The 15,807-nt window shown below is 48.7% G+C and overlaps 1 pseudogene; it reads left to right on the plus strand.

Moving 5' to 3' along the window:
- Positions 1-4,929: 4,929 nt before the first annotated feature.
- Positions 4,930-13,726, plus strand: LOC138775283 (zinc finger protein ZFP2-like; annotated as a pseudogene).
- The last annotated feature ends 2,081 nt before the right edge of the window (positions 13,727-15,807 follow it).

Raw genomic sequence — 15,807 nt, forward strand, 5'->3', positions numbered from 1 at the left:
CTTGCCAGATGCTGCTTACAGTCCGGTACACAAGGGGTTAAGTGAGGATGCATCGCATCTCCACTTAACCCTTTTGGTGCCATACTGAACAATGTGGCCCACGATGGGGTTGTGAGGATGCACTGTATCCACACCAACTCCCTAGTGGCCAGACCAATCTCACTCTTTACCCATCCCCGCTAGGAATGGGGGTTAAACGCCCCCTTCCTTTCTGGGATGGGTGCAGTGCGGGTAAAGCGTCCATACTCACCTTCAACATCTTCCTTCTCCAGAGCCCAGCACACTGAGCTTTTAGTGTGCTGGGCTCTGTCTCTTCAAATCTAGCATCAGCCACTCAGCGGCTGAGGCGGGGCATTGCTGCAGGCGATGACTGGCTGAGCAAAGACTTGTGCAGTGTCAGCTCAGCCAATCAGCAGCTGATCACCTCTCCCCCACCCCAATAAACACAATGAAACAACACCCCCAGCTCTCCCCCACCCCAATAAAAACATGAAACCATTTTTTTTTTTTTTTTTTAAATAAACTTTTATTACAAACAATTTAAAGATTAATATTGCACAGTGATCTGTCAGCAGGTTCTGGTTGTATAAACTAATAGTGTGTACAAGGCTTTTTATGCAATCAATATTATACCTTTATTTTGAAAATTAAGGTTATATTCACAGTTTTTTTTGTATCCGATGCAGGGATATGTCGCAAAGATGTCTGAGACAGCCCATAGAGGTCTATGGGAGTGCCGGAATTCTGGACACTTTCCTGATGCACATCAGGAAAGTGTCCGGAATTCTGGTTACAGGCCAGGCTGGGTGCATGTGACAGGCCGGGGTGGGCGCCTGCATGGAGCTGCAGGCACCAGCCCCCCCTCCCAGGCAGACACAGTGCCAGTGCAGCGGACACTAGACTGGGAGCACTAGGCTGGGAGCAGACCACAGGCATTCTTGGCAGCATTCCTCTATCTAGCTACCCCCGCCCCCCACAACCTCAGCACAATGATGATCGCTAAGTCCCCCGGGACCGCAGCAGTGATGTTTGCAGCCCCACCCATCTCATTCTTGCCAGCAGTGATAATTGCTAAGAAACAACTCCTCCCCCCCCCCCCCCCACACCTATCATGTGTCACAAATCCGGAAAATCTGTCCAGATTTCCAGACCCATAGGGGTACATTATTCATGGACACCCTTCAGGATTTTTTCTGAAGGACGTCTGTTCCGGAAAATAGGTCAGGATTTTTCACATTCTGTCCTAATTTCATCCGAAATTCTGGCACAGACGCCCCCATAGAACTATACGGGAGCACCAGAACTCCGGATGCTTTCCTGATGCACACCAGGAAAGCATCCAGAACTCCTGATTTGTTGCCCCAGTGTTCCTTTTACAGACCTCACTGTGCAACGATGAGTTCCCCTTAGTGAGTTCCCCAGAGTGAAGTGGGGCAGCTGGGGGAGGGGCTGGGGGTGCCAGATGGGACTGGGGTAGCTGGACACACCTCCTCCCGGACGCACATGGAGCTCCTCGGTCTCTGGAGGCCGCGGGGACTGCAGGGTAAGGTGATCGCATTGCTGCAGGCTCTGGGGCTGTACAGCAGGATTGGGGGATTACACTGCACCCCCTGATCCTGCTGTAAAGCTCCAGGACTCGTAGCAATGCGATCACCTTACCCTGCAGCCCCCGCGGCCTCCTCCAGAGATCGGGGAGCAGGGCTGTATTTACCCGTTCCGCTTGCTCTTCCCCCGGCTGCCAGTGTGCTGTGACATCTGGGGGCGCTCCGCTGCCGGCTGTACAGGGAGGCGGTAGTCCCCATGTGGCCGGCACTCTCTGGGACATGTCCCTTCTCCCCTGCAGTACGGAGTGCACCCTCTGCTCCCAGGCACCGCCCACCTCTGACCCGCACTGTACGGGTTCAGATGGTCACTCGCCTGCGGCGGTAGAGTGACTGTGATGGGCGTCTCGCTCCTGGTGTTTGGCCGGTAGAGAATGCCGGCCACAAGAACCACGTTCAGCGGCCCCATGTTCTGCCTTGTGCAGCTCTTTCTCTCCTCGTGCACCTCACCGCCCGCAATGATTTTTACGATGAATTTACGATTTTAACAAAAAATTCAAATAAATTCTAAAATTCTGGGCAAATTAATTGAATTTGATTAATCGCCCAGCCCTATGGTCTAGTGTGCCAACATACATTCCACACACATCACATGTCCCCTTGTGTACTGTAGTGCTTCATATCACCACACCATGCTGGGAGATGTAGTTCTACTGTGCCACTGCCTCCTCCTCCTATGCTGTCATCCTCTAATCTGCTGCAGAACTAAAACTCCCAAAATGATCAGCCTATAAGCATGATGGGGGTTGTAGTTCTGGATGGCCACAGGCTTCAAAACTACAACTCCCATCATGAGCTGTTAGCAGGACATGGTGGGGGTTGTAGTTTTAGGGGGTAATCTCACCTCTCCTGTCAGGCTGTCACTGCTGATATTTTCACCGCTGAGGTCCGTCAGACCTGGGATGGAGGATCAGCCCCTTTGTCCGGGGGACAGTTGGACTGCTGAGGTTCGGGTGGGGGTCCGGGGTATGGTGAGGTAGGGGGATCTTCGCCTTCAGTTGGGGGGGGGGGGGGGTCGGAGAACTTCTGAGGTTCAGGGGAAGGGGGAGTGTGGAGGTGGACGGAGGGGAAAGCAAGCAGGGCGCTATACAAGGGGCACCACTCCATCGGGCTCCCGGTCAGAGGGGCACTCATCACTCTGCACTGTGAGGTCCCCCCATCTCACCCGCTGGGGCCTTCCTTTAAAGCTGCAGTTGGGCACCATGGCAACAATCCAGGAATGGGGGGCCCGATCATTAATCATTACAGCTGTCCAGGAGCCCAGGGCCGTCTTCATCAGTGAGGGGGGAGTTGTGCCACTCAGGGGGGGGGAGGGTACAGGCTGGTTAGGGGCTGTGACGGCCAGCACCGCAGAGGTCCGGGGGGGGGGTATGATGGGGGGGGGGGTACAGGCTGGTTAGGGGCTGTGACGGCCAGCACTGCAGAGGTCCGGGGGGGGGGGGGGGGGGGCATAGTCGATCATTACAGCGATTCAGGAGCAGAAGCCCAGAGCCCGTCTTCATCAGTAAGTTCAGGGGGGGGGGGGGTAGTTGTGCCACTCAGAGGGCCGGATCATTACTTGCGGTCCTGGGTGGGGGTGGTTGATGGTGTCCGGTCTTTGTGAACATCACTGGGGGGGGGGGGGGGGGGTCCAGGTGGCGGGGGGAAGGGGAGTTGGGGGCTGTGGTGGCCAGCACTGAAGGTCCAGGGGACAAAGGGGTACGCTCAGTGCCACAGGGTGGGGGTATCACTGCTGGCGGCTGGGGTGCACTGGGCTTTCAACCAAAGCAATGGATCCACACACCCCTGACCCTGCAGAGCATCACATAACAGTGCACCCACAAACCTGACCCTGCAGAGCATCACATAACAGTGCATCCACACACCCCTGACCCTGCAGAACATCACATAAAACATAACAGTGCACCCACAAACCTCTCCCTGCAGAGCATCACATAACAGTGCACCCACACACCTGTCCCTGCAGAGCATCACATAACAGTGCACCCACACACACTGACCCTGCAGAGCATCACATAACCGTGCACCCACAAACCTCTCCCTGCAGAGCATCACATAACAGTGCACCCACACACACTGACCCTGCAGAGCATCACAACAGTGCACCCACAAACCTGTCTCTGCAGAGCATCACATAACAGTGCACCCACAAACCTGTCTCTGCAGAGCATCACATAACAGTGCACCCACAAACCTGTCCCTGCAGAGCATCACATAACAGTGCACCCGCACACACCTGTCCCTGCAGAGCATCACATAACAGTGCACCCGCACACACCTGTCCCTGCAGAGCATCACATAACAGTGCACCCGCACACACTAACCCTGCAGAGCATCACATAACACATAACAGTGCACCCGCACACACTAACCCTGCAGAGCATCACATAACACATAACAGTGCACCCACAAACCTGTCCCTGCAGAGCATCACATAACAGTGCACCCACAAACCTCTCCCTGCAGAGCATCACATAACAGTGCACCCACAAACCTGTCCCTGCAGAGCATCACATAACAGTGCACCCACACACCTGTCCCTGCAGAGCATCACATAACAGTGCACCCACACACCTCTCCCTGCAGAGCATCACATAACAGTGCACCCACACACCTCTCCCTGCAGAGCATCACATAACAGTGCACCCACACACACTGACCCTGCAGAGCATCACATAACCGTGCAGCCACACACCTGTCCCTGCAGAGCATCACATAACAGTGCACCCACACACATTGACCCTGCAGAGCATCACATAACAGCGCACCCACAAACCTCTCCCTGCAGAGCATCACATAACAGTGCACCCACACACATTGACCCTGCAGAGCATCACATAACAGTGCACCCACAAACCTCTCCCTGCAGAGCATCACATAACAGTGCACCCACAAACCTCTCCCTGCAGAGCATCACATAACAGTGCACCCACAAACCTCTCCCTGCAGAACATTGCACCCACACACACTGACCCTGCAGAGCATCACATAACAGTGCACCCACACACACTAACCCTGCAGAGCATCACATAACACATAACAGTGCACCCACAAACCTCTCCCTGCAGAGCATCACATAACAGTGCACCCACACACATTGACCCTGCAGAGCATCACATAACAGTGCACCCACAAACCTCTCCCTGCAGAGCATCACATAACAGTGCACCCACACACCTGTCCATGCAGAGCATCACATAACCGTGCACCCACAAACCTCTCCCTGCAGAGCATCACATAACAGTGCACCCACAAACCTCTCCCTGCAGAACATTGCACCCACACACACTGTCCCTGCAGAGCATCACATAGCAGTGCTCCCACACACCCCTCAAAACAGTGGTTTACCTCCTGCTGATCATATACACTGCACTCACTATATTGCTGCCTCATGAAAAGCGGGAAACCAGCCGCCTCATAGAAAACCGAGCAGAGGAAGATAGCTCCTCCCACACATGAGGCTGGTCACATGGGCATGACGTCATCAAAGGTCCTCAAGACCTACCTGTGGCAACTACATTCTAGCCTCCACCACTCCTGGTCGGGCAGTCACTGCTGTTGTGTTGTGTGTGGAGATCTCTGCTCCTCAGTGTGTGACCCCCCAGCAGTAAGGTAAGCTTACAGGAGGAGGGATGTTACATTGTGTTACTATCAGTGTGACCCCCCAGCAGTAAGGTAAGCTTACAGGAGGAGGGATGTTACATTGTGTTACTATCAGTGTGACCCCCCCAGCAGTAAGGTAAGCTTACAGGAGGAGGGGTGTTACATTGTGTTACTATCAGTGTGTGACCCCAGCAGTAAGGTAAGCTTACAGGAGGAGGGGTGTTACATTGTGTTACTATCAGTGTGTGACCCCCCCAGCAGTAAGGTAAGCTTACAGGAGGAGGGATGTTACATTGTGTTACTATCAGTGTGACCCCAGCAGTAAGGTAAGCTTACAGGAGAAGGGATGTTACATTGTGTTACTATCAGTGTGACCCCAGCAGTAAGGTAAGCTTACAGGAGGAGGGGTGTTACATTGTGTTACTATCAGTGTGACCCCAGCAGTAAGGTAAGCTTACAGGAGGAGGGGTGTTACATTGTGTTACTATCAGTGTGTGACCCCCCAGCAGTAAGGTAAGCTTACAGGAGGAGGGATGTTACATTGTGTTACTATCAGTGTGTGACCCCCAGCAGTAAGGTAAGCTTACAGGAGGAGGGGTGTTACATTGTGTTACTATCAGTGTGACCCCCCAGCAGTAATGTAAGCTTACAGGAGGAGGGATGTTACATTGTGTTACTATCAGTGTGACCCCCCAGCAGTAAGGTAAGCTTACAGGAGGAGGGATGTTACATTGTGTTACTATCAGTGTGTGACCCCAGCAGTAATGTAAGCTTACAGGAGGAGGGATGTTACATTGTGTTACTATCAGTGTGTGACCCCCCAGCAGTAAGGTAAGCTTACAGGAGGAGGGATGTTACATTGTGTTACTATCAGTGTGTGACCCCAGCAGTAAGGTAAGCTTACAGGAGGAGGGGTGTTACATTGTGTTACTATCAGTGTGACCCCCCAGCAGTAAGGTAAGCTTACAGGAGGAGGGGTGTTACATTGTGTTACTATCAGTGTGTGACCCCCCCAGCAGTAAGGTAAGCTTACAGGAGGAGGGGTGTTACATTGTGTTTACTATCAGTGTGTGACCCCCCAGCAGTAAGGTAAGCTTACAGGAGGAGGGATGTTACATTGTGTTACTATCAGTGTGACCCCCCCAGCAGTAAGGTAAGCTTACAGGAGGAGGGGTGTTACATTGTGTTACTATCAGTGTGTGACCCCCCAGCAGTAAGGTAAGCTTACAGGAGGAGGGGTGTTACATTGTGTTACTATCAGTGTGACCCCCCCAGCAGTAAGGTAAGCTTACAGGAGGAGGGATGTTACATTGTGTTACTATCAGTGTGACCCCAGCAGTAAGGTAAGCTTACAGGAGGAGGGGTGTTACATTGTGTTACTATCAGTGTGACCCCCCCCAGCAGTAAGGTAAGCTTACAGGAGGAGGGATGTTACATTGTGTTACTATCAGTGTGTGACCCCAGCAGTAAGGTAAGCTTACAGGAGGAGGGATGTTACATTGTGTTACTATCAGTGTGACCCCAGCAGTAAGGTAAGCTTACAGGAGGAGGGATGTTACATTGTGTTACTATCAGTGTGTGACCCCCCCCAGCAGTAAGGTAAGCTTACAGGAGGAGGGGTGTTACATTGTGTTACTTTTAGTGTGTGACCCCCCAGCAGTAAGGTAAGCTTACAGGAGAAGGGATGTTACATTGTGTTACTATCAGTGTGTAACCCCAGCAGTAAGGTAAGCTTACAGGAGGAGGGATGTTACATTGTGTTACTATCAGTGTGACCCCCCCAGCAGTAAGGTAAGCTTACAGGAGAAGGGATGTTACATTGTGTTACTATCAGTGTGACCCCAGCAGTAAAGTAAGCTTACAGGAGGAGGGATGTTACATTGTGTTACTATCAGTGTGACCCCAGCAGTAAGGTAAGCTTACAGGAGGAGGGATGTTACATTGTGTTACTATCAGTGTGACCCCCCCAGCAGTAAGGTAAGCTTACAGGAGGAGGGATGTTACATTGTGTTACTATCAGTGTGTGACCCCAGCAGTAAGGTAAGCTTACAGGAGGAGGGGTGTTACATTGTGTTACTATCAGTGTGTGACCCCAGCAGTAAGGTAAGCTTACAGGAGGAGGGATGTTACATTGTGTTACTATCAGTGTGACCCCCCCAGCAGTAAGGTAAGCTTACAGGAGGAGGGATGTTACATTGTGTTTTGTGTGAAATAGCTTTTTCCTTGCTGTATCAGGACACAAGAATCTTTACCGGGGGGAGCAGCCGCTCATGATGGAGGATCAGCCGCCAGGTGATAGATGTCCCCGTCCTCTTTATTCCCAGGACTGTACAGAGAATCATCAGGTAGGGGGCGCTGATATCTCCTCACAATATGACCATAAAGTTGCAGACTCAAGGATCAAGTTTCATATGAGTTCTTATTATATTTTTTTTCTGTCTGTTTAGAGGGAAGATCTGACTGATATCAAAGTTGAGTTTAAACTTGAAGCACAAGAAGAGACGGATTTCATGGCCGTTCAGCAGTGTAAGGGGGGGGGGAGGAGGACATTGGCTGCAAAAGTAAAACCTCTTTTTCTGGTCCCCTAGATCCTCCTCCGCCTCCCATCTTTCTCTGCTCCTCCTGATGCCATGTAGCAGTGTATAATGGATTGTCTCCCTGTGTCTTCCCTACAGATGGAGGCAGTGACAGGAATCCACCAGAGAGATGTCCCCGTCCTCTGTATTCCCAGGACTGTCCAGAGGGAAATCAGGTAAAGTCTTTCGAACTTTTGATCATAAAGTTTTTGAACGAGAATTTAACATATTGTTTATCATCTGTTGAGGGTGAAAATGTGATTGGTATTAAGGCCGAGGTTAAAGTCGAGGAGGAGGAGATCGCCCTAGAGAATCAGCAGATAAATGTAACTAATATTAAAGTGGAGGATGAAGCAGAAGAAGAGAGGATGAGGTGCGATCCCCCGTGTATGAGTGAGGTGAAGGAGGAGGAGGCGCCGGGAGCTGCTATACCAGGTATGGGGAGGATGGAGTTACACAGGGTTATGAGGTCATTATTGGGGGGGGGGGTACTATTACTGATGGGGGTACTGAGGTCATTATTGGAGCGGCACTATTAAGAATTTGTGTAGTATGAGGCGAGTGTATTTGTGGGACACAAATCAGGCGAGGAGCAGAATATTACCCAGCAGCAGCAGCAGCAGTACCTGCAGACCAGTCGCACCATCAGCAACTTTTTCTTCTGATATTGTTATGTTTGTTTATTGTTTATTCTGACTGGTCGGCCATCACCTGTGAGGCCTGATGTCTCCTCTCTCTCTCTCATTGGGAGCATATAATTTAATGGGTTTATATAGTGTTTTATATCTATTTAATAAAAATGAAAGTCTGTCTGTCTGTCCCATATAGACTTCTAAATGCCTGAACCCTTTGACCTCAAATTTGGCCCACAGATACATTGGGTGCCCGGGACGGTTAGAGCGAAGGTCCCGTCCCCGCCAGATGTACAGGAGGGGAGAGGGATGGGGAAGAACGGCGCCCCATAGAAATTAATGGAAAGAGCTCCACACTGCACACACAGGTGATATAATTAGCTGCAGCTCCCTAGCAGTAATGGCAGTTGGAAGCCTTAGCAACCAATAGCATTACTACTTTCATTTTCACAGGGAGCTGGAATCTGAATGGCTGCTAGGGCAGCTGCCTCACAACATCCACATAAATAACTGGTAGACCCCCTACTCCATCTATACAGTACATGTATACAAGACCTCCTACTCCATTTATACAGTACATGTATACAGGACCCCCTACTCCATCTATACAGTACATGTATATACAGGGCCCCCAACTCCATCTATACAGTACATGTATACAGGGCCCCCAACTCCATCTGTACAGTACATGTATTCAGGGCCCCCTACTCCATCTATACAGTACATGTATACAGGGCCGTATTACCAGCTGCTGCTGCTGCCCCAAACCTGAAGATGCCCCTTCCTCACTCACCAATTAGCATCAGGACTGGTAGGTAATAGCTCCAGACGTCACACTTACCACCGCCACACCAGACCTTACCAATACCACCATACTGTGACTAGATAAAACTGCCATACCAGACCTGACCAATACCACCATACTGTGACTGGATAACACTGCCATACCAGACCGGACCAATACCACCATACTGTGATTGGATAACAACTCCATACCAGACCTGACCAATACCACCATACTGTGACTGGATAACACCGCTATACCAGACCCGACCAATACCACCTTACCCCCTTGAAAAGACACCAGATTTTTCGGGCAAGTCTAAACGGGAGGGTACTGCCCTTCTGCAAGGTGTTACCCTACGCACCAGACCATGGGTGCCTAATGGTAAATACGACCCTGTAGGCATACAGGACACTACAGGTATACAGGACCCCAAAACTATACACTACAGGTGCACGGGACCTCCACCAACTATTTACTACAGATATATACAGGACCCCAAACTTTACACTACAGTATATACAGGACCCCAAAACTATACACTAGAGGTATATAGGACCTCCACCAACGATATACTTCAGGTATACAGGACCTCCAAACAACTATATACTACAAGTATACAGGACCCAAACTATTACACTACAGGTATACAGGAACGCAAAACTATACAGTAGAGGTACATAGGACCTCCACCAACGATATACCCAGGTATACAGGACCTTCACCAACTCTATACTACAGGTATACAGGACACCCAAACTTTACACTACAGGTATATAGGACCTCCACGAACTGTATATTACAGGTATACAGGACCTTAAACTATACACTACAGGTATACATAACCCTAAACTATACACTACAGGTATACAGGAACTCCACCCAACTATATACTACAGGTATACAGGACCCCAAACTATACAGGTATACAGGACCTCCACCAACTCTATACTACAGGTATACAGGACCCTAAAACTATACACTACAGGTATACAGGAACTCCACCAACTATATACTACAGGTATACAGGACCCCAAAACTATACACTACAGGTATACAGGACCTCCACCAACTCTATACTACAGGTATACAGGACCCCCAAACTTCACACTACAGATATATAGGACCTCCACCAACTATTTACTACAGGTATACTACACCTTCACCAACTCTATACTACAGGTATACAGGACCCCCAAACTTTACACTACAGGTATATAGGACCTCCACGAACTATATACTACAGGTTTACTGGACCCTCAAACTATACACTACAGGTATACAGGACCTCTGAACTATATACTACAGGTATACAAGACCTCCACCAACTATACATTACAGGTATACAGAACCAAACTATATAATACAGGTATACAGGACCCCCGAACTATACAGTACAGGTATACAGGGCCTTCACCAACTATACACTACTGGTATACAGGACCTCCCTCAACTACACACTACAGGTATACATCCCCCCCCCCCAACTACACACTACAGGTATACAGGACCCCTCCAACTATACACTATAGGTATACAGCCCCCTCACCCCCCAACTATGCACTACAGATATGCGGGACCCCTAAAAACTATACACTGTAGGTATACAGAACCCCTTCAAACTATGCACTACAGGTATACACTAATTCCACTGATTAACTGATGAAACAATACCTTTAGATTGGCCTCCTGGGCACCTTAGAACAAATCTAATTAATACACTGACACTTTATACCTGGGCAGCACCGGGTACATTTTCTAGTATATCATAAAAATGAAAGTCTGTCTGTCCTGTATAGACTTCCAAACGCCTGAACCGTTTGACCCCAAATTTGGCCCACAGATACATTGGGTGCCTGGGAAGGTTAGAGCGAAGGTCCTGTCCTTGCCAGATGTACAGGGGGGGAGGGGGAGGGGGAGGGGGAGGGGGAAGAGCACCCCATAGAAATGAATGGGAGAATCTCCACACTGCACACACAGGTGATATAATTAGCACAGCAGCTCCCAGCAGTAATGGCAGTTGGAAGCCTTAGCAACCAATAAGATTACTACTTTCATTTTCACAGGGAGCTGGAATCTGATTGGTTGCTAGGGCCAGCTGCCTCACAACAGATCCACAGAAATATATGGTAGACCCCCCTACTCCAACTATACAGTACAGGTATACAGGACACCACAGGTATACAGGACCCCAAAGTATACACTACAGGTATACAGGACCTCCACCGACTCTATTGTACAGGTATACAGGACCCCAAAACTATTCAGCACAGGTATACAGGACTCCAAAACTAAACACTACAGGTATACAGGACCTCCACCAACTATATACTATAGGTATACAGGACCCTCAAACTATACTACAGTTATACAGGGCCCCCGAACTATACAGTGCAGGTTTACAGGACCCCCCCCCCCCACACACCACACACACACCAACTCTATGCTACAGGTATACAGGACCCCTAAACAATACCCTACATGTATACAGCACCTCCACCAACTATACACTAGAGGTATACAGGACCCTCCAATGATACACTACAGGTATACAACATCTCCACCAGCTATACATTACAGGTATACAGGGCCCCCAACTCTACACTACGGTATACAGCACCTCTGCCAACTATATACTACAGTTATACAGGACTCTCCCACTATACACTACAGGTATACAGGACCTCCACCAACTATATAACACTGCCAATGTTGTATATAACCAGGCTCTGTATATAACCCTGCCAATGTTGTATGTAACCAGGCTCTGTATACAGTCTGATCACATGACATCTCAGTTTGTCTATTAGGTATTTAGGATGTTTAGGTTTATTTCTAATGTGCACAAGCTACAGTTTACATAAACAGTTGCAGAACTGTCGGGTATATAGGGGGTATATAGGGCCTATAAACAAAAAAGCAAGGGTATAGATTGGCCCCCTGGGCACTCTTGAAACAAATCAAATGAACACACTGGCACTTTATACCCGGGCAGCGCCAGGTACAGTTTCTAGTGATGTATATTAGGTGATAGATGGTATATATGATGTATATTAGGTGATAGATGGTATTACAGCCGTCATACAGAACCTTTATAGCTGCTACGTCCTGTTGTCTCCACAAACTGTAGAGGAAGCTGCTGAGATGTTAGAACTTCTCTATTCTGAAGTTTGATTAAAAAAAAAAATCACAAAATCCATTTTTTATCCTTTATAGGAAATCCCAGTGAGAAATCTGAGAGGAACATCGTGTTCTCACCCAAGTATAAGGAAGAAGATGCTGAAGGTGCGGAGCAGCACTCCTCAGGAGAAGCCCTCCTCCCCCTTACTGTACATCCAGGACGTCACACTACAGATCTATCATATAATCCTCCTGACCATGAGGAACCTTCTCCTGACTGCTCACACACTACCACAGGGACAGGTGAGAAAAGGAGGGGGGGGGGGGGTCAATCTGATGAATGTGGAAAAGAGTTTACAAAAATCTCTATTGTTTTCACAGATCAAAGTCACAAAGGAGAGAAGCCATATCATGTCAAGAATGTGGGAAATGTTTCCCAAGTAAATTACATCTTTTATACATGAGAAAATTCACACAACTGAGAAACCATTTTCATGCTTAGAATGTGGGAAAACTTTTAACTATAAATCAAATCTTATTAAGCACGAGAGAAGTCACAGAGGAGAGAAGCCATTTTCTTGTTCAGAATGTGGGAAATGTTTTACTGCAAATAGCAGCCTAATCTATCATCAGAAAACTCACACAGAAGAATATTCATGTTCAGAATGTGGAATTGTTTCCTGAAAAAATCAGAACTTCGTAAGCACACAAGAATTCACAAAAAACATAAATTATATTCGTGTTCAGAATGTGGGAAATGTTTGGAAAATAAATCAGGTTTTAAATAGGCACATGAAAATTCACACAGGAGAGAAGCCATATTCCTGTTCAGAATGTGGGAAATGTTTCATAACTAAAGATTATCTTGTAAAACATGAGAGAGTCACACAGGAGAAAAGCCTTATCCATGTTCAGAAGTGGGAAATGTTTCTCAGAAAAATCCACTCTTGCAAAACATTTAAGACGCCACACAGGAGAGAAGTCACATTTATGTTCAGAATGTGGTAAATGTTTCCTAAATAAATCAGAACTACAATACCATTTAAGGCGTCACACAGGAGAGAAGCCTTATTCATGTTCAGAATGTGGAAGACAGTTTACAAGTAAATCAGAACTTGTTATGCATATGAGAAGTCACAAAAGAGAGCGGCCATTTTCATGTTCCGAATGTGAGGAATGTTTGTATATCAATCAGAACTTATTATACATATGAGTAGTCACACAGGAGAGAAATCCCATTCATGTTCAGAATGTGGGAAGTGTTTCTCAAAAATAACCCATCTTGTTAGACATGGGAGAATTCACATAGGAGTAAAACCATATCAATGTTCACAGTGTGGGAAAGGTTTTGTTGCTAAAGATAAACTAAGTGATCATCAGAAAATTCACACAGGAGAGAAGACGTGTTGATGATCTAATTGAAATAGTTCACAGAAAATAAACTGTTCGTTTTTGTCCGGGATGTGAGACGTGGTGCAAGAGGAAAAATACATGGGGGAGAAAAACTGAGGCTATAAGGAGAGGAGAAGAGGAGGCATTCATCTGTGAGTGGAATCAATGGGGGAGAAGAACTGAGGGTGTAAGGAGAAGAGGCATTCATCTGTGAGTGGGATCCATGGGGGAGAAGAACTGAGGCTATAAGGAGAGGAGAAGAAGATTCAGTCAGCGCGATCCATGGGGGAGAAGAAGAGGCATTCATCTGTGAGTGGGATCCATGGGGGGAGAAGAACTGAGGGTATAACTAAAGGAGAAGAAGAGGCATTCATCTGTGAGTGGGATCCATGGGGGGAGAAGAACTGAGGGTATTACTAAAGGAGAAGAAGAGGCATTCATCTGTGAGTGGGATCCATGGGGGAGAAGAACTGAGAGTATAACTAAAGGAGAAGAAGAGGTATTAATCTGTGAGTGGGATCCATGGGGAGAAGAACTGAGGGTATAACTAGAGGGGGAAGAAGAGCCAGTGAGCTGTGAAAGGGATCCATGGGGGAGAAGAACTGAGTGTATAACTAGAGGGGAAGAAGAGCCAGTGAGCTGCGAGGGGGATCTATGGAGGAGACCCAATCAATCGCTGTGGCTACATTGTTGTGATATACAAAGGTGAATAAAAACCTATAACAAATGAGAGCTCTTTCCTTCTGTGAGTTATATTTCCGCTCCAGACATAACCATCACTTTTTCTAAGATCGGATTGGATGGGGCGGGGTTATCCAATCAATCAATCTCCCAAATATTTAATCAGAAAACCAGTGTAATAAAAATGCGCCAAATATTTAATCAGAAAACCAGTGTAATAAAAATGCGCCAAGTCCCCCCGTTCACTAATATGGCGTCCCGCCCCTCCCGCCCTTGCAGAATCCTTTGGTTGCCCCTGCAGTGGCCATCTATGTAGTGATCATGTAGGGTGTGACGAGAGGTGGGCCGCCCCAGTGCACCAGGCCCATATACAGTGCAGGGGAGGGTCCTAGTACCCATGTGCCCCTGCTGATTGTCCCCTATAAGGATCTGCAGTCGGTCAGGGTTCCCTTTAAAGTGAAACTCCTGCACTTAAAGACTACTGATATATAGTGCTGCTACCCTATATAAAACATAATAAAACATCTTATCCGCACCTCTCCCTTCTCCTCCTGCGGGGTCCTCCCGATCACCCGCTGACCACACTTCTGGGACGGACACATCTCGGCAGGGACAGCGCACTCAGCCAATCCCTGACTGAGATGGGACAGCGCTGCGGCCCATGGTCAGCGGGGGCTGAGGTTTTTTTTTATGAGTCCCCCTTTATAGAAGCATTGGGGAGACTCATGGGATCAGTCTAATCCCCTGGCCGGACTGCTGACCAGGTGGGTTGGGGTCAGGTCGCACCATGGGGGATCCTTTTGTAGTTCTCTGTAGGATATGGCCCAGCCTGCAGGATGCGGGCAGGAGCCAGGGGTAAGTGGATGGTAATTTTCACCTACCCCTTCCCCTGGCATTCTGAAAAACGAAGAGGTCTTGGCTGGACTCCCCCTTAAGCACCCGTGATGTCATAAAAGGTTAAAACTGCCTCTGTTGGCAGATACTGACTGACTGCTGAGTGAGCAGGAGGCCTGGCAGCAGAGACACTGACTGACTGCTGAGTGAGCAGGAGGCCTGGCAGCAGAGACACTGACTGACTGCTGAGTGAGCAGAAGGCCGGGCAGCAGAGACACTGACTGACTGCTGAGTGAGCAGGAGGCCGGCAGCAGAGACACTGGCTGACAGCTGAGGGAGCAGGAGGCCGGGTAGCAGAGACACTGACTGACAGCTGAGTCGAGCAGAGGCCGGGCAGCAGAGAACACTGACTGACAGCTGAGTGAGCAGGAGGCCGGGCAGCAGAGACACTGACTGACAGCTGAGTGGCAGGAGGCCGGGCAGCAGAGGGCACTGACTGACAGCTGAGCGAGCAGGAGGCTAGGCAGCAGAGGCACTGACTGACAGCTGAGCGAGCAGGAGGTCGGGCAGCAGAGACACTGACT

The sequence above is a fragment of the Dendropsophus ebraccatus genome, unplaced genomic scaffold (genome assembly GCF_027789765.1).
Source record: "Dendropsophus ebraccatus isolate aDenEbr1 unplaced genomic scaffold, aDenEbr1.pat pat_scaffold_1462_ctg1, whole genome shotgun sequence".
Taxonomy (NCBI): Eukaryota; Metazoa; Chordata; class Amphibia; order Anura; family Hylidae; genus Dendropsophus; species Dendropsophus ebraccatus.